The following is a 19,290-nucleotide window of genomic DNA, read 5'->3' as shown; positions in this document are numbered from 1 at the left end:
ATAACAATTTTATAATTTTGGACTTTGTTCTGTAAGCAAGGAAAAAATATTAGTATGATTAAAAGGTAAATCTTGAGTAGACTGATTTGATAGCACTTTGCAGATTAGATTGGAGCAGAGAGATTTTTGACTGATAACCCCAAATTAGGAGACTGTATTTTTTGTCATTGATTACCATAACAATTTAGATGTTTATAAAAAGAGCCATCTTTTTTCCTTCCATTAACATTAGATATTTCCAGTATAGTTAATTATTAGTTATGTGTTGTATCCAGAGAAGTAAGTCTGAGTTTTCTTATTTTAATATTTTAAAAAATTCTTTTCAAATTTCAATTGACTCTAAAGTGTTACTAGTTTTTTCCTAATTTTCTTAATGGGCCATATATCGCCAGTTCTTTTCTAACTAGGCAAGACAGCCACATCTGTTCTTGAATTTCTAAAATGAAAAAGTTTGAAAGTTTTAGAGGGGTTTGAAAGTAGAAAATTATGATAGTATCTGAATCATTAGCTTTCAGTCATGCTCATTTCTTTATATCAAAGGCTTGTCATATTAGAATTCTTACAAGGTGCTAAGTCAGTTATCTAATTTAGCATGGTACTTAACAGTTCTCTAGCTCACTAATGTATTTAATACTCATTGGAGTTCTACAAGATTCACAAGTCAGAGAGGAGTGGAGAAGATTCACAAATTAGAAGCCCACAATCTCATTCTTGGAGAAGAAGTCAACTTTTGAGTTCACACCTCTAAAAGAACATATAAAAGGACAAGCCTACTGGGAGCACTTGGGGAGATTCAGAGCCTGGATTCAGTGTGAGATTCACAAGTCCAGGAGATTCACAGGTCAGAAGGACAAGCCCACAAGAGGAGGAGCCTACTAGAGGAAGAGTCCACTCTTGGAGGCTAGACAGATTCATTCCAACTTCTACCTTTGTGCTGGCTGGAGGCTTCGGATTTAGAGGGAGCTAGAGGCTGAAACTGGAAGAGACAAAGGACTAGCGGCAAGAGCTCTTGGAACCAAGGAGAGAGATAGGCCTCTAAGAAAGCTAACCGGGCTATTTTGGAAGAGACAATAAAGGACTGGACTTTAAATCCTGGCTGCATTTGAAGTGATTATTAATCTGAATTGAAAAGAAGGCTGCCTCCACATTGGAGCTGTTTGCACTGGACACTGCCGTGTTGGGTTAAAAGGCCTGTATTCTCCCCAACTGTAATCTCTTCCTACTATGTGACTATGTGATTGATCACATCAGAGTCCTGACCTTCTAAAGACTCTCTGGGTGTAACCTCAGCTGCTATCATGCCCCACCTGTCCTTTGATTGATACCTTGGAAGTGGGCCTTGCCTCTCATTTCTCTGGGTCAATCTACATTCAGAGGCCCAGTGAAAACCTCGGTTACATTTTGGACATGGGGTTTTGGGTTTTATTCTCTCATCTTGTCTTCTCATTCTATCTCCATATCTACATTGGACTCTTAGATGTCCAACTTTTCCACACTGAAAACATCTATGAGTTTCTCTAGAAGTACCTTGCCAAGAGGGACCCTGTCTTTCCATGTTCATCATAGTGTGGGTATAATAAACATTTGTGCCCACTGTGGCACAGCGTCTTATGATCTCCTCTAAAGGAGCATCTTTGTCTAGTCTCCATATAATTCTTTTGCAAACTTCATTGGCATTTTCCTTAGCCAAATGTCTAGTCATTATTTCTGTGGAGCATTATCTCCAATGGTTCTTATTACAGCTGTTTGCAAGCATCTCACAAAATCAGCAAAAGGTTCATTGGGACCTTGCTATATTTTTGTGAAGGCTTTATATCCATCTTTCTGTTCAGGGAGAGAATGCCAAGCTTTTATTGCAGCCTTAGAAATTTGCTCATACACTGTTATGGGATAATAAATCTGTTCTGAATTCTCTCCATACTGACCTTCACCAGCTAGTTGGTCAAAATGATTTGTCCAATAGCTCCTGTTTGCCTGTTGCATTGGGCTTGAATCCTACACAATTCATGATACTCCGAAAGCCACAATAAATTTTATCCAGGTTCTAAACATGTCTTTGCTATAGATTTCCAGTCATTCGGGGTTAAGATTTCATAAAACAAATTATCTAGTTACAGCTTAATATAAGAGGATGTAGCCCCATAAAGAGTGCACCCCTTTTTCTTTCTTTTTTTTTAATTTTAAAATTTTTAAAAATTTTATAATAACTTTTCATTAACAGAACCCATGTCAGGGTAATTTTTTTTACAACATTATCCCTTGCACTCGCTTCTGTTCCGATTTTTCCCCTCCCTCCCTCCACCCCTTCCCCAAGATAGCAAGCAGTCCTATACATGTTAAATATGCCACAGTATATCCTAGATACAAGATATGTTAGTGCAACCCTTTTTCAAATCTTTAATTTTTTCCAAATTAAAAGGAGTGTATTTTCTCTCTTTTTGACCTGAAGAGTCAAGCTTTTCAATCACAGGATATGCATTTATAAAATCAGATATATCTTCTCCTTCATTTTTGTCTTAATTAATGCTTTTTCTAATCTTGTCATATTCTGCTTCACAGGAGATGCTGATTGTGTTTTTGCCTCTCTCCTCCCCCTTCTTCTTCCACCCATGAAGGGTTAGTTGAGGGGGGAGGGTCATGAGATGTGGAATGATCTAATTTCTCCTGCTGTGAAGTATCACACTCAGAATTGTACTTAACTCCATTCTTATCTGATTCTTCCTGCTTTTCACCTAGTTTAGTTGGCACTTCCCCTTCTTGCTCTTTCTTCTTTTTCCTTATTTTAACACTTATAAAATTTCCTAAAGCCATTTGTATTAAATTATATGTATTAAGTATGTCTTTGGAAATTGAGTCAGGTCCATTTTTATTATAGAATTGACAAAGATCCTCTCCTATTAATTTCCATTCCTCTAGATCTCATTCTTTCTCCATAGAGAAACAAGGGCAAATGTACTTTACAGTTTTTAAAAGTTCAGTGATCTGCTGCAAAATTATAATCAAACTTTGGCTTTTCATAACCTTGACAATGCTCTCTAAACATTTTCCTTGAACAGAAACAGAAGGCTGTTTTCTAAATATCTGTCCCATCTTCGTGGAAATTCTACTTTAACTCTTTTAACAAAATTTCTTTGTTGTACTCACTCTAATTTCTGGGTGGAGGAGACTTTTCAGAGTCTTTTCTACTGAAATCAGTCTCATGTTCAGGGTGCCAAAGTGTGGGTGTAAAAGGTTGACTCCTCCTCCAAGGGAGGGATTAAGGAAGGTGTGAATTCATAAATTTACAAAGTTAACTTTGTGAATCTCCCCTACTTGTGAACTCCAATGAGTACTTAAATACTTCTTGATTATATGAGCTCTCTAAAGGTGTGAACACAAGCATTGTATCAATTCCATTGAGTTAACACTAGGATTCTAACACCTCCAGAAGCCCTCTAAGAAATCTGCTCCCAGAAAGCATTATATTTTATAGAAGAGAACATTACATTGTCATAAAAAATTTAAAACAAAATCAAGCTATGCAAGAAAAGAGTGGATGGTAAAAATCAAACTGTAATATGGTATTATAGCCCCACAGAAATTGGGATCTAAATTGGGACACTAAGACTGTGTCCTGGTCAGGAGTTGCTGTAGGAATGATTTTTTGGTAAGGATCTAAAATAATTTTTTATAAAATTTTTTCTTTGTCCCTATTATGTTTAATCTTATTAGATTTAATTCAGTGTTCCAACTAGCATTTATGTTGCTAGTGTTTATGTAGAATTTTTAGGTTTGAAAAGTATTTTACATGTTATTAATAGATAAGGAAAATGAGGCACAGAAAGGTCAAGTGACTTACCCAGTATCACATGGTTAAAAACTGTCTGAGGTAGGAATTTGAACTCATTACAGTACTACTTCATCTAGTTCGATAGCCAAGATCTTTTTAGAGTCTTGTCCACCATTATTATCTGCAGATTGGCAAGTGTGTTATCTGTGTCTTTATTATTTTGAAAATGCATAATAAAAAAAGACCAATTCAAATACTTGGAAACACTCTACTGGTTAATTCCTTCAAGTCTAGTTATTTAGCCAGTTCCAAATCTATCCAAATATAGGGCTCAGTTCAGTTCAACATTTATCAAGTGTCTCCTTTGTGAAAGGCTCTGCGCTGGATAATGTGAATACAGTGACAAAATTCAAAGTCCCTTCTCTCAAAAAATCTGGGTTCCCCTGTGGGAGTTCATGTACCAATAAGTACAAAGCATGTCCAAAGTAACACAAAACAATTTTAAGAAGGAGAGAACAACTAATTTAACAATTGGGGACGGAAGCCCAGCACCAGGAAAGACCTGGTAAGAAATTATTTCTCAGTTGTGCTTTGAAATAAGCTTAGGTATTCTTTGAAGAAGAGCTGAATAGGAAGTTCAATGCAAAAAGTAGAGGAAGGGTTTATCCATTCATTTGAATTCCCATGGCCATTTCTTTTGCCACCTTTGCTATAAACAGATAGTCATACTTCCTATGTTGCCATCTCTATGAATGTTACCTTTCCATGTCCATGAACTTTGAAATGTTTCTAGAAAAGTTATATGTGTATTTCTTCCCATTTTTCCATCTCTCTTTTCATCCTGTCTCTCCTCAAAACTTTTGCTATTGATCACTCCTCCCCTAATATGCCCTCTTTTTTATCACCCATCCCCACTTCTCATATCCCGTTCTCCTCCTGTTTTCTTGCACAGTAAGATAGATTTCTATACCACTATTAAGTATTTTATTTCCTATTTGAGCCAGTTCTGATGAGACCTTCTTTACTAATCTCAAGGAGAATGTTTAATTCTTCATTTTCTAATATGTTCAGATCCCTTCCCACTTTTACTATTACCAATTATACTTTGTCATACTCCAACTCTAGATTATTTGAACCATCAATGTCCTTTGCTCTCCTATTCATTTTCTGTTGAAGAAAACTAGAAGGCACAGAGCTCTATTGATCAAGTCCCCTACAAGTTCATATTATGTTTCAACTAAATACTTATTAAATCAAGATAATCCTTCTTTGTACTCCTTCCTAATTAGTTTTTCACTCACTCTTGCAGCTATTCTAAATCTTTTCACCTCTTATCACATCTTCCATTATAACCCTCTTCTCCAAAGCCTTGGATGAAAACTATATCTTCTACTTCACCTCCCAAATTGAGGCCCCTTATTGATAACTTTTTATGTCACATTACTGGCATTCTCACTATCTCTTCATTCATGTTAGCCTTGTATGAAGAAGTAGCCCTTTTGCAAAAGCCAGTCCTTTCACATGTACTCTTGATCATATTCCCTTTTGTCTTTTCTACTAAAATGCCCCCATTATCATGTCAATTCTCAAAATTCAGTCTTTCCTATCTATACTGACGTCTCTGCAGCCTTTAAACATTCCCATGCCTATTCCTGTAGTTTAAAAAACTTTCACTTGATCTTAGATCCTCACTAGCTGACATGTATGTGTGTATACATATTTGTGTATAATATGTCTCTGTTCTGTGTATGTGAGATAGAGAAAGAGAGAGAGAAAGAAATACATATAACATATGTTGGATAACTTCTGAGTGGACAGTGATAGAAAAGGTCAAAGATTCACAAAACAAAGAAGTTGTGGGAAAAAAGTTTTGCTCTTGGCTAAGTCATTAAAATTACTCTGTATAATTATCTTAAGGAGGTTAGCCATAAAGGGAGAGGTATACATATACATATATCTGTGTGTGTTTTTACACATATATGATATAGGGTTTCCCTTTTTATTGCATTTTGGTTTATTGTGCTTTGTAGATTTTGTTGTTTTTAGCAACAAATGGAAGGTTTCTGGCAACTCTCCATTGAATAAGTCTATCAGTGCCATTTTTTCAACAGCATGTGCTCACATTTTGTCTCTCTGTTCCATTTTGGTTATTTTTGCAATGTTATAATGGTTTTTGACCAGTGACTTTTCATATTACTATTGTAATTGTTCTGGGCTACTATGAACCATGAAGGTGATAAAAATGTTATATGTCTTCTGACTGCACTGCTGACTGGCCATTCCCTTATTTATCTTCCTCTCCCCTCAGGTCTCTCTATTCTTGAGATATTACAGTGTTGAAGAATATTTCATAAGCTTAATTTATAAAGCAGCGACAGTGTTTTAGAGGATTGATTCCAATTTTCAAAGTTCTACTGTGTGTAAAATGCAATCAAACAGTATCATCTCTTATAGAGAAAATAGTGAAAGAAGAGTCAACCTACTTAATTATTTTATTTTAAAGAAATTGCCACAGCAGCCTTAACCCTAAGGAACTACCATCCTGATCAGTCATAAACTATCAACATCAAGGCAAGACTCCTCACTAGTAAAAAGATTATAATTCACTGAAGGCTCAAATGATGGTTAGGCTTTTTTAGCAATAAAATATTTTAAAATTGAAAGATACACAATTTTTAGACATAATACTGTTGTACACTTAGTAGACTATGATGTGGTATCAACATAACTTTTATGTGCACTGGGAAAACAAAAAAAATGTGTTACTTTATTGCAGTATTTCCTTTTTTGTGGTGATATGGAAACAAAACCTCATTATCTGTGAAGTATTCCTGTATTGCCTTTCTTAAATGTGTGTGTGTTTGTGTGTGTATGTGTATACATAGTTAGGCTTTTTAAAGGAATTTAGCTACAAAAGTGAGTATGAACTATACACATTCTTATACAAACAATATATATATATTACATGTGTGTAGATTTGTGTCATACATTTATGTATAAACATACACACATGAGAAAGCCATCTTAAGGAGTTTACCTATAAAAGGGAGGATGTACATACATAGATGTATATTTCTATCTCTTCAGGTAGATATTATATAGATATGGACATCTATATTTATCTCTCCATTTTCTGCTTTCTGTTTTAAATTTCTCAAGAAACTTGTGCATTTAGTCAATTAGGCTATATGCATTTACTAAGTGTCCTCTATGCCATGCACAATGTGCTCAGTGCTAGGATTGCAAAGAATGGTAAAAAACAAATCCTGCAATACAGGAGTTTTCAATCTAACAACTAGTGCTCCTGCTTTTGCTTTTCTGAACTCTCTGTAACTTGGGCATTCAGCTGAATTACCTTCTCCAGTATTACCAGTAATTTCTTGTTAAATCTGATGGCCTTTCCCCAGTCTTGACCCTCGACTTCTCCGAAGCATTTGACATTGTTCATAACTTTCTCTTCCTGTATACTTTCTGTTAGCTTTTCAAAATACAACTTTCTCCTGGTTCTTCTCCTGTGTGTTTACCTGTTCCTTCTCACTTTTCTTTTCTAGTTCAACTTTATATTCATACTACAGTTATGAATAGTATCTTCCAGACCTGACTTTGGGCACTTTTTTCCTTCACTTAGTGGTCTCATCAGCTTCCACAGGCTGTGTTTTTTCCTTTTGACCTTTCATCAAGTGTTACCAATTGGCTTTTTGATATTATTAAATAGATTTCTTATAGACATCTCAGATAAACTTTATCTAAATATGAATTCTTCCCCCCCCCCCTTTTTTTATTCCCCAGTTCTCATCTCTACACAATTTTCCTTTTAATGTTGAAGGTATCACTATTCTCCCAATAATTCAATTTTACAATCTTGGGGTTATCCTCCACCCCATTCTCTCATTCCACATATCTAACTCTTCCTTCCCTCCCCCCATATTTGTTATTTTTATCTCACATTATCTTTCATTTATGTCATATCATCTCCTTGCTCACCTAGTCACCACACTAGTTCAGGATCTCATCCTCTTAGTATTTTAATTGATAGAATAGTCTTCTGGTTGAACTTTCTGCCTCAGGTGACTCTCATCCATCCTCTGCAAAACTGCAAAGTTGATTTTCTTAAGAAGTAGGTCTAACCATGTCATACACTCTCTCATTGCACCTCTCCCCCTATTCCAAATTCAGTAAACTCTGGTTGCTTCCTATTTCCTTCATATAATACATAGTGAACAAAATGAGTGGAGCTCTATTGACTGCCTTTTAAGTTGGGAGATGAAGGAATTTCTTGCTCTCCTGATCTGGATTAACTTCAACTATTGATAACTCCCACTCACTTCTCTTGCCTTCTGAATGGCATGAGTAGTAGATAGGACTTAAAAGTTCATGAAACTTAAATTTGCAGTTAAAAGTCTTAGCCTTTGGTTAAGTCAGTAAAAGCTCTTTCTACTTCATTTAAGGAAACAAGAGATTTGGGAAACTAACTTCTAAAGTCTTTCCACTTGTGAATTTGTATGATCATTTGAGAAATAGATTGGGAAAAATCCGTGGAATGCCTGGTTATGGAGCCCTAGCTAACATTTACTCATTCTTAATGAATGTTTTTTAAAAGTTGATACACATTTCTCTTTCTATATTACTTTTATTTTTTTCCTTCTCATGGATTATTAAGGAATTGGATCTTTTTATTATGTTAGTAATTTGAAGAAAAAAATGTTAACTTTTAGGATGTTGAGGATTCAAAAAATGTTGATATATGCCTTTTGTAGCTTCTTTTCTCAAGGTCACATATCAAGGTCACAGAAATAGTTTTGGGTTACATGTGTGTGCAAATATATAAGAGAAATATAACTTTTATCATATATATTTGGTCCAGTACTTTACGTTATACTCTTAGGGCTGATGTATGTCTGAATCTGTTCAGAAGTCCTTTATTTCACATATGAATGAATGAGTGAATGAAAAATTTAAGTACTTGCTCTGACTTATGACCTATGATTAATACAATGGTAATAAAAATAGAAAAGTGACGGTCCCTCATCTCAGGAAGCTTACATTGTAACTGAAGGGGAACATTCAGTTCTAGGTTGGTGGAAAGGTCCATGGTGGGTGGGAAGGTCAGGTATCCCTAGGGTGCCTTGGCAGGAGAGATGGCAGTGTTCAGAGATCTTCAGGGGGAAGCGATAAGCAGATGGGCAAGCAAATTCATTTTTAAAAAAAGCTATTTATAATATAGAATTTTGTGCAGAAGAGGGGAAAGACAAGGCATTACACTCCCCCCTTTCCCCCAAACAAAACAAAACTTGGGTGGTTATTTAAAAGATAGATAGGGAGGATGGTAGACATTGCTGAGGGAAAGAACCTGGGCAGCCAAGGTCTAGAATCTTTGCTCGTCACCTGCTTCATATAGGTTTCCTGCAGGTATTCTCTCTTTCTCCCTTTTCCTCTATCCCCCTCTTTTTTAAGCTCAATAGTATGTGGATCCAGTGGGTTCTTGAAATTACATTCTCCCACAAAATTCTGCATAGAGTGTATGATAGACCTGACATTTTACAGAGTTGTTGATATTCATACATTTCAGTCATTTCCAACTATCTGTGACCCCAATTGGACTTTTCTTGGCAAAGATAGTGGAGTAGTTTGCTGTATCTCCAACTCATTTTACAGATGAGGACACTTGAGGCAAACAGGGTTAGGTGACTTGTCCAGTATTACACAGTTAAGAAGTATCTGAGACTAGATTTGAACTCATGAAGATGGGGTCATCCTGATTCCAAGCTCAGTACTCTCTCCACTTTGTCACCCAGTGGATCACTTGTCTTTGAAGAAGAACAAGCAGATGTTTCCTTTGTGTCTACTTTGGCATGGTAAGAAAGTGCGGCAAATTTCACAATTGGTTCTTTGAGAGGTAACTTTTTAGGTAATTTTAGGGAGAGCTTGCACCTCAGTTCTTCATATACTATTCTGACTGCCTCATGAATGGGCTCAATCCATTTACATTTGACTTTAAGGAAGGCAAAAATTCTCTTGTCTTTAAATATTGGGATTGCCACTTCCTACTTTAAACTACCTAGGGATCTCTTTCCTACTAATTCCTCTATCATTCCATTCTAGATTACATCTTGGGTGATGATGTTAGCTAGGTCATGATTTGGAGAAGCATATTGGGGAAACAACTAAAGGGAAAGATACCTAGGTGGTAACTGCTATGAATTCTTTTCTTGGATTGAACTTTCTGGAATGAATTATACAGGAATAACACAGCTTAGCAAAATCATTAAACAGCCTGTCTTTTCATTGTTGTTCTACTGAAATCTTTTGAATTCCCTTCTTAATTTTAAGAGGTTTGTGTTGTTTGTTAGGATTTTGTTTAAATTTACATACTGGTTGAAAGTTTTTTTTTTTTTTTTAATCTTTCAACTTATTTTATTTTAGAATTTGGATGCCTATAGATTTGAGCATATTTAAAAGCAAAATACTATTACAAATTTTGAACCCGGTTCTAATGTATGTTTTTTCCAACATTTTGAAAAGCAGAAAACCTTAGCATTAAAAACAGTTTCAGTAAAATTCTCTGCATCCGGCTGATATTGCATGCCAAACTACAGCCCCCACAGAAGCCTTGAAGAGCCAAGATTTTTAAACCTACAAATAAGCCTATGAGAAATTTGCCAATTCAACCTTAAGACCATCCAATGAAATTCTTGTAGTTCATAGTTACAATCTTGGATCAATTCTAATTTGGGGTAGATATTACTTTCCAAAATCAAACATCTTTTTCTCTCACAAAATTGATTTAGTTTGTTAAATGGTGAAATACATGAAATTACACTGATGAAAAATATTAAATTCTTTTAGAAATTTAAAGATGTTTCTTAAATGAGGAAGCATTAAAAAGCAACATTGTGGTAGATAGTATGCTATACTTGGAGTTAAGACTGTATTCAAAACCTACTCCTTTTTAGTTATATGATCCTGGGAAAATCATTTAGCTTTGAGCCTGTTTCTTCATCTGTAAAATGAAGTACTTAGACTAGATAAATATTCATCATACCTTAACATTCTAAATCTTTGATCCTGTTATCCTCTGAATGGATTTTCTCCATGAACACCAAATTTATATGCTAGAAGGCTACTTGTCAAGTATAATTGTAGGAAACATTCCTTAAAAGCCAATAGAAATTTGTATCAGATGACCTCTATGATACTTTTCAATTCTGATCCTATTATTCTTTGTGAAGCAATGATGATATTAAAAAATATCATCAACCCATAATTTCCTTTAGTTGTATTAGCTGAGGGCAAGGCCAGTCTCAAAAAGTAAAAAGTAGGAAATATTAAAGTCATATACTGTTGGCATGAGAAGACATGAGAAGTGTCTGAGAGGAAACCTCTGCAGTGTTCCAGTCATTGTAAATTTAATGCAGTAATTTTGATAAAAATCACTATTCTTTTGCTTTCATTTAGATCTGTCAGCTCACTAATTTTTTCCCCTGAGGCAGTTGGGGTTAAGTGACTTGCCCAGGGTCACGCAGTTAGGAAGTATTAAGTGTCTAAGGCCATATTTAAACTTAGATTCTCCTGATTTCAGGGCTGGTGCTCTATCTACTGAGCCATAGCACACTATTTAATCAGTTGATAATAATAGTAAAATTTTTATTGATATCTTTTTTAAAACAATAGAATTTCTCTTATTCTCTCTTGCATTTTTTTTCCATTCTGAAATTATAATTCTTTTGAAAATTGACAAAATATCTCTTGGTAGAATAGTTCTTTATCTTAAATATCTACTTTAATTTCCAGTGGATTTTGGATATTTGGATATCCAGGATATCCAGAATTTTTTCAGACACTTTATGCAAGGATTTCTCCTCCCTCCCCAATTTTCCTTTTTACCCTAGATGTATTGATTTTATTCATGCAAGAATTTAATAATTTATAATCAGAATTGCTTATTATCTCTTTCATGAATTCCTACCTCTATCCCTTGGTTAAGAATTTTCTCTAAATTTAGTTCTTGTTATAATGTGTCTTTTTCCATTTTTCTCTTAAGTTTTTATGATGTAAATTTTGATATTTAGGTTGCCTGCTATCTTTTTAACTGATTGTTCACTTCTCAAATACTTTTTCATTTTTTGAACCCCATTGCCTTGATGGCTAATAGTTACGTAAACATCACTTAAGATCTTTATTCCACTCCCCTCTTTTCTCCCTCTTCTTTTTTACACCCTCCTCCTTTTTTGCTCCCTTCTTCTATTTCTCTGTCCTCTAGAAATCTTCTCACCCTGGAAGTTGCCTCATATTTTGTGGATTTTTCATCCTGAAGAATCTCTTCATCCCTACTTCATCCTGTGATTAGTTGGAATCTCTATTTTGTGCCCATACTAACCCCATGCTTACTCTTTTACTTTTCTTCTAGAGCAATTCCTGATTCTTTGGTTTGCTCCATGTTCCATATGGGTACCTTCTCTTGATTCCCTCTTGTTTTTTAACTCATTTTTATGTATTGTCTTCCCTAGAATACTGCGTGGCCTAAACAATTATTGATTGCTGACTTGTTATTTGACCCTTTATTGTGTGAGTAAGAGATGAAGAGGACGATGTTACAACTTTTGTATAGAAAGGGAGAGTCATTCTAGCTACCACCAACACCAATTGTAGATCAGTTACTATCTATAGAAGAATGGGCCCAAGAACCTTGGGATCATGAATATCCCAATATCACTTAATTGTCCTTACAACTTGACCCTTAGTCTGGTAAGTCAACTGTAGTGTAAGGTAGTAAGTCAACAGTAACTTCTGACTGTCATTAATGCAACAGCTAAAGTAATACCTTCTTTTTCTCTGCTCAGCTTCCATTGTAACCCATGAAGGCATCATCTCATAAATTAAGGCCTTTTCAAAACAGAACCTTAGATGCCATTACCACTATTTGCTGACCAGTAGCCAAACATGTGCACCAAAGTTTAGTCACCATTGGCCTCCTCAGCTTTTGTAAAAACAAACAAACAAACCAAAAAATGTCATGAATAAAAACATAGTTTTCGCTACCAGGATTCTTGGCATCTACAAATAATTCAATGAATGTGATTTTATTAATGGAAATAATACTAAAGAAGTGGTTTGTTCTGCATTGTACCCTTAGGACTATGGGATCTTTCTGTCTTATTTAAAACTGAAATTTTGTTCCTGCATGTTTTGTCTTCCCTTGATAGTTATAAAGTTACTTGAAAGTTAGTACTCTCCTATTTTTCTATTTGTATCATTAATGCTTAGTACAATGCTTTGCTCTTAGTGACCATTTGACATATTTCATTCATTCATAATATCAAAATATTCATAATCTCAGTGAGATTAAAATGTTGGTTTTAAAATGTCAGTTTTTAAAAATATTAGTTATTTAGATATGAAGAAAATTGCATATTTTGGCAAAAAAGCATTGTAATTTGATTAAATATAATTTTTGATCACCCATACACCTTGGCACAAACACAGAGACAGGCATAATTGAATTCTGCTTTGTAATTTGATGGCATTCTAGGACAGCACATAGTCTAGGGTTCATTGGATGCTAAATAAATGTTGATTGGAGTGGGATTGAATCTATTCTTATTGTATTTTTAAAATGTAGCTAATATGATGAATAGAGATTTTCTGTGTAATGCTGTATAACATTTCACTGGAGAACAAGAAATCTCAAACTATATGTGAAAGGCATATGGTTATCAAAATTATAGGAAAAAAACCTTTTTTTCTATTTATGAATATGTATATATGTGCATGTGTGTGTGTGTGTATACTTATATACGACCTATATATATATCTTCCTCCTAAATTTGATGAAATTGTTGTATATCATTCTGCAGAAACTTTAAAAAATCTGACTCCTGTATTTAGATGCAGTTCAGTGCTTTTTACATACACAGATCTCTGTGGATACATATAGTAACTGACTAACGTGTATCTGTGTGTGTGTGTGTATGTATATGTATATGTATATATATATGTATATATATATATATATATATATATATATATATTCTACATCCAACTTTAATTTAGTTTTGCCATAAAAACCAATATGGTACAAGTATAATTTGAAGAAATTTGACTAAAATGTATTGAGAGGAAATTGGCTACAAAACAAAGTGATTTTGGCCTCAGACTATAGTGATACTGGCATGTTACACTAGCTGTTTCCTTGTGAGAATTCCAAGATTATAAGAAATAGTTGGCTTAGAAGCAGCAGCTTGTTAGTTTTCTGGAACCATATTCACAAAGTTTATTGAGGGGAAAATAAGGAAGATCTTTTGCAAGTCCCTTGAACTATGAGTGTATTTAGATTTGATTTTATATAGTTCTTAGACTTAGATTATTCCATCATAATTTATTTTTTTTTCCTTTAGAATTAGAACAATAGCCGTCTCATTTGACTGTTCAAATGGATATGTGAGAAAACAAAAGTATTAAATAAAATGGCAAGTTGACTTTGTGGTAGTATTCCTGGATATGTATAGCTCTATAAAGTTGTCTTGCCCACCTGGGAGAGGGGAGAATCTTTGTCTCTCTGAATCAGTCTCTTGACATTGCTTCAGGCCTGCTTTCCTTGACTCCCTCCCTTTTTTTCTCTTATTTCCACCTATCTCAACTGAACCTCTAAGGTGCCACCCTGAAGTTATATCCCTAGATGCCCCCCTCCTTCTTCCTGTAATCTCTCAAAAGTCATAGATAACAAACTTTTTTCTGCCCCCTCCATTTTTTTTTTTCAATTATTCCATCTTATTCCATCATTGAGACTTGACTATTTCCTGATGGCATAGTACTAATTATTTCACTCATGCCTTCCCTATGGTGGGGAAGTCAGAATAGTCTTGTAGCTATTGTCACCTTCAAGTTTTCTTTCTACCACTATTACACAGTAATTGTACCTATCTGGACCCCTTGATGAATCAATTCAGATGTTCACTTTCTTCTGTTGAATCCTTTGTTCCTGTATCTTTATCTGCTACTTCTCCCTCTTTTTATTGCCTTTGCTTCTCTATACAGGTTGCTGAATAAGATGGGATGGGGGGAAATCACAAAACCATGATGATTGAATCTGCTACAGATTTATATTACATAATTTCAACCTAATTGTAACCTCTATATCGGTTCTCTGTCCCAGTTATCATAATAGCTTTTTAAAAGCTTTTCATCCCTCTTCAAGCTTCCCATGGTTCCCACTTCCTCCATCCTCTTAGTTAAGAATGTTGCTTCATATATTTCATTGAAAAAAATTAAGATCATTCACTGAAAGTTCCCTTATAACTCTTCATTTTATATCATTTATATTTCTCCCACTATTATCTTCTACTTCACTTCTGTTTCATATGAAGAAATGATTCTTTTCCTTATCAAAATAAATCCCTTTACATGCACAAGTAATCTCAATCCATACAGAAGATTGAATCTTTAATTACCACCCACACTAATTTTTAATTTCCCTCTTTTAGATATTTTCTACTGTCCAGAAACCCACCTATATCACTCCCTACTCAAAAACCCTCATTTGATCCATCCATCTCTGCTAGCATCATCCAATCTCCCTTTTGTTACTAAATTCCTTGAGGAGGCAAAGCTTTCAACAATAAATGCTTCCACTTCTTTTCCTCTTACTTCCTAACTCAGTCTAGCTTCTGAAAACATCATTCAACTGAAATCGCTTTCTTCAAAGTTATTAACTGTAATGTTCTTTCCAAAATGTAATGTTCTCTGTTGAGGTTTCTTGGGGTTTCTGGAGGCCACCTACCTTTCATTGCAGCAGTCACCACAAGTGCAGTTAGGTGTTAAAGTCCAAATCCTTTATTATCTCTTTCAAAGTCCTATCTCCTTCTCTTGGGGCTCTGCTAGTTTTCCGGAGGCCTTCTGGAGTCTTAGTTTCAGTGAGGAAGCGAAGGAGGAGAACCTGCCACCAAGATGGTGTAAGATGGGATGAATCTGAGTCCAAGGGCTTGTCCTCCAGCCTTCTGTTCCCTTGTCTCTAAATCTCTCTGGCTTCTAGCTTATATGCCCCACACTGACTACAAATCAATCATTATATCACTAGGAAACCATTATTTGTTAAAGGATTAAATCAGTGCTAAACTAGATTTAACCATTATCTCCTCACTTCCACTTAGTACCTTGTTTCAAGTTCTGGCCCATAATATCTTCTTGTAGGAGTAAATCAATCATACTGAATCAGGCTAAATTAGATAACTATTGTCTCTTATCAATTCCACTGACTTTTTTTTTTTTTTTTTTTTTTTGTAAGAATCCTTTGTTTCAAGTTCAGAGTTCTGGCCCATAACAACTAACCATCTCTTAATTGCCAAATCTAATACTTTTAAAAAGTTTGTTTTTCTTGTCTTTGCCACTGTTATTGTTCTAGATTCTTTCATCTCTCTCTTTTGGGAGAGAGGGGGAGCCATTACTTTCTCATAGCTCTTCTTGTATCTGTCTGACCATTTCTCAGTCTCTTTTGTTTGCTCTTCAAAATTGTTGTTCTATGTGTGCCTTCATCCCTTCCCAAAGACTTCTGTCCTAAGCCCTCTTTTCCTTTTCTACTCTTTTTCATTTTGTTATCTCATCAGCTCCCATGAATTTAGTTATTATATGAAGATGACTTTGAAATCTTATATATCCTTAACCACTCTGCTGACTTCCAGTCTTACATCTGAAACTGCCTATAAGACATATTGTGAAGGAGGACTTGTAGACATCTTAAACTCTACATCTCTCAAACTCAGCTTATCTTTCCTCCCAGATCATCCCTTCTTCCTGACTTCCCTTTTATTGTCAAGGAAGCCACCATCCTTCCAATTACTCAAGCACACAAACTAGATGTCATCTACTTTTCTCCCTTATCCCCCATATCAAATCTTTTGTCGACTCCCATGAATTTAACTTTCCCATTATCTTTTGTGTGTACCTACTTTTTCCACTGATACTGTGTCCAACCTCACATGAGCTCTCATCTACTGGACTATTGCAAAATCCTTCTGATTATTTTCTCTGTATCAAGGCACTCCTCAGTCCATAAGATCTCAAGTCAATTGTTAAATTAGTCTTCCTTAAAACTTAAGTCTGATGTTGTCATTTCTATTCAATAAACTCCATTGATTTCCCATTTCCTCTATGATCCAATGTAAATTCCTTTGTTTGGGTTTCCAATCCCTTCTTAATCTGGTGTTCTTTTAACCTCCCCAGTCTTGCACCTTTTTTTTTCTTTTTTGTATGCTCTGAGATCCATTGATACTGACCTCCCTGTTATTTGTTTCTGCACACCGTACTCCATCTTGTGTCTCTCTGCATTTACTCTGGATGTCCTCCAAGTCTGGAATGTTGTCTTGTGTTCTTCTGTAATACTTACAATTTTTAAGTTGGCTCCATTTGACCTGTCTTTTTAAGCAATATGTTTTGCTTGTTTGGAAATCACATTTTATACTAATGATACTTTTTTGCTTTTCTGCTTGTCCTTTATTTTCCTGTATTTGTGTTTCTAATTAAATATTCTCTCTTTTTGATGAGATTTGCCATTGTAGAGTCTAGTTTTTTCTCTTCTGCCAGTTATTTCTTCAGACCAAAATTTTTTTCACAGTTCCTAGTTCCCTTTTAAACTCTTCAGAAACATACTGCTGTGGATCCAGTCTCTCTTTGGAATCCACAGGTTCTTCTGCCTCATCAAAGGTTAAACAATTTTCCTTTGTCATATTGATTTGTAGATATCTAGACTCTTTAGTTTATCTGGAGGTCATATTCTATTCTGGTTTTTTTGTTTTTGTTTTTATTTTTTTACTTTCATTTGGTTTATCTTATGCTTTGAGAGAGCTTTGACTGCATTTTCTTGCTTTTGAGATATAGAATCATTTCAGGCTTTTGTTCCTTATATGTCTTTATTGCTCACCTTTTTGTCCTCCTTTAATTTCAAATGGTATCACTGAGATCTGGACTCCTAAACAAGCCTTGGGCATGAATTCTACTCATACTAGGTAATTCATGATTCATTAGTCTAATATTCTGTCCCATATGAGGTTGGGAGGATTAGAATTGGCCTCAGATGGATGTTTCTTCAGGCCTAATAGAGTGCCAAAAGCATGATATATATGCCCTACCTCAGTTCTTCTGTTTCTGTTTTCTGGCTCTATTGGGTCACAAAGTGCTGCCATACTGTTGCCTTTTCTGTTTCCCTGGCACTGGGAAGAGTGTGTAAGTATGTAGGTGTATAGATTTGAGTTCTCTTGTATGCTTATGGGTAGGTTTATACAAGTTGCTGTTGGATTAGTGGATGGTAAAGTATGCGATCTTGAGTGAATATATTATAGATTAGGGATTATTAATCTTCTTGTTCTTACTAAATTTTTTCTTAACTATCTTTTTACCTCATTTAGATTCTTATTGGCACAGACAGTAGAGATATCTGAAATTAGTTTCTCTCTTACACATGATTACTACTTTGAAAAGGATTGAGAAGTCATGAGAATCTGAGAAAATGTCTTCTGCCATCATGCTGCTCCATGGAATTTGAAAGTTCTTTGAAGAATGTAGTACCTCATCTCTGTTCTTACCTTTCTTGACTTTGTTCAAGTCCCAGTTGAAATATCACCTCCTACAAAAAGTCTTTCCCAAGTCCCTTCATTGCTAGTCCCTCCCCTTTAAATTTATCTTTAGATTATCCTGTCTATATCTTGTTTGTACAATTTGTTTGTATGCTCTCCTTTTAGACTCGAATATCTTGAGAATAGGGATTTTTTTTTTGGGGGCCATTCTTTGTATTTTTAGTAAATTACCATACTTCCTGGACATAGTAGGTGGTCATCAAATGCTTCTTGACTTGATACGATTTCAGCCTTTCATAGATTTAAGACTGAAGACCTTACCTTAAAAGGAAAACATGCCTTAAAATTTATCTAGTCAGATTTTGTCTTGTCCAAATGAGAATGATCTACAAGGATCCTGAAGTACTAATTAACAGATTCACTGTTTAATCCTAGATTGTCTTATTCCAGTTTCAGCTCTCTTTATAATGTATTTTCTAAATAAAATTTATATTTGCATATTTAATGTTATTGTCTGAGTGTTTTAACTCATTTTTGATGGAAAATTTCAGTACAGTGTTCTTTTGGATATCAGTGATATTTGTCTTATTCAGACATTGTTTTTGTTCTCTATTATTTTACAATTTCCAAAGATGTTACTATAGAGCCTTGGGCCTAGTTGGGTGTTTTTTTTTTTTTTTTTTAACTTAAAGAATCATAGATTTGAATTTGGAAGGAACCTTAGGGGCTAGAGACTCTTTCCCCAATTTTGCAGATTTAGGAGATTAGATCATTCACAACTTAAACAACTTACCAGTTGTTTGGAAATCAGCCAGTCACTAAACATTTATTAAGTTCTTATTATATGTGAGGCACTGTGCTAAATAGCAGAGTTATAAGAAACATTGAAGACATTCCATCTTAACAAGGAGTTTATAGTTTAATATAAACAATTGTGGACAAATAAGATACACACAC

The 19,290-nt window shown here is 34.8% G+C and overlaps 1 protein-coding gene and 1 long non-coding RNA gene across 3 annotated transcripts in view; one reads left to right on the top strand and one right to left on the bottom strand.

Moving 5' to 3' along the window:
* The window catches only part of BABAM2 (BRISC and BRCA1 A complex member 2), a 561,272-nt gene that overhangs the window by 111,319 nt on the left and 430,663 nt on the right, over positions 1-19,290 (top strand). The window lies entirely within an intron of this gene.
* Positions 14,182-17,853, bottom strand: LOC127548708 (uncharacterized). Its single transcript, XR_007950455.1, has 3 exons — positions 16,711-17,853; positions 15,546-15,701; positions 14,182-14,807 (listed from the first exon to the last, which is right to left on the bottom strand). It is a non-coding gene; the product is annotated as an uncharacterized LOC127548708 (long non-coding RNA).

The sequence above is a fragment of the Antechinus flavipes genome, chromosome 2, assembly GCF_016432865.1.
Source record: "Antechinus flavipes isolate AdamAnt ecotype Samford, QLD, Australia chromosome 2, AdamAnt_v2, whole genome shotgun sequence".
Lineage (NCBI taxonomy): Eukaryota > Metazoa > Chordata > Mammalia > Dasyuromorphia > Dasyuridae > Antechinus > Antechinus flavipes.
This window is presented reverse-complemented; position numbering and strand designations above follow the sequence as displayed.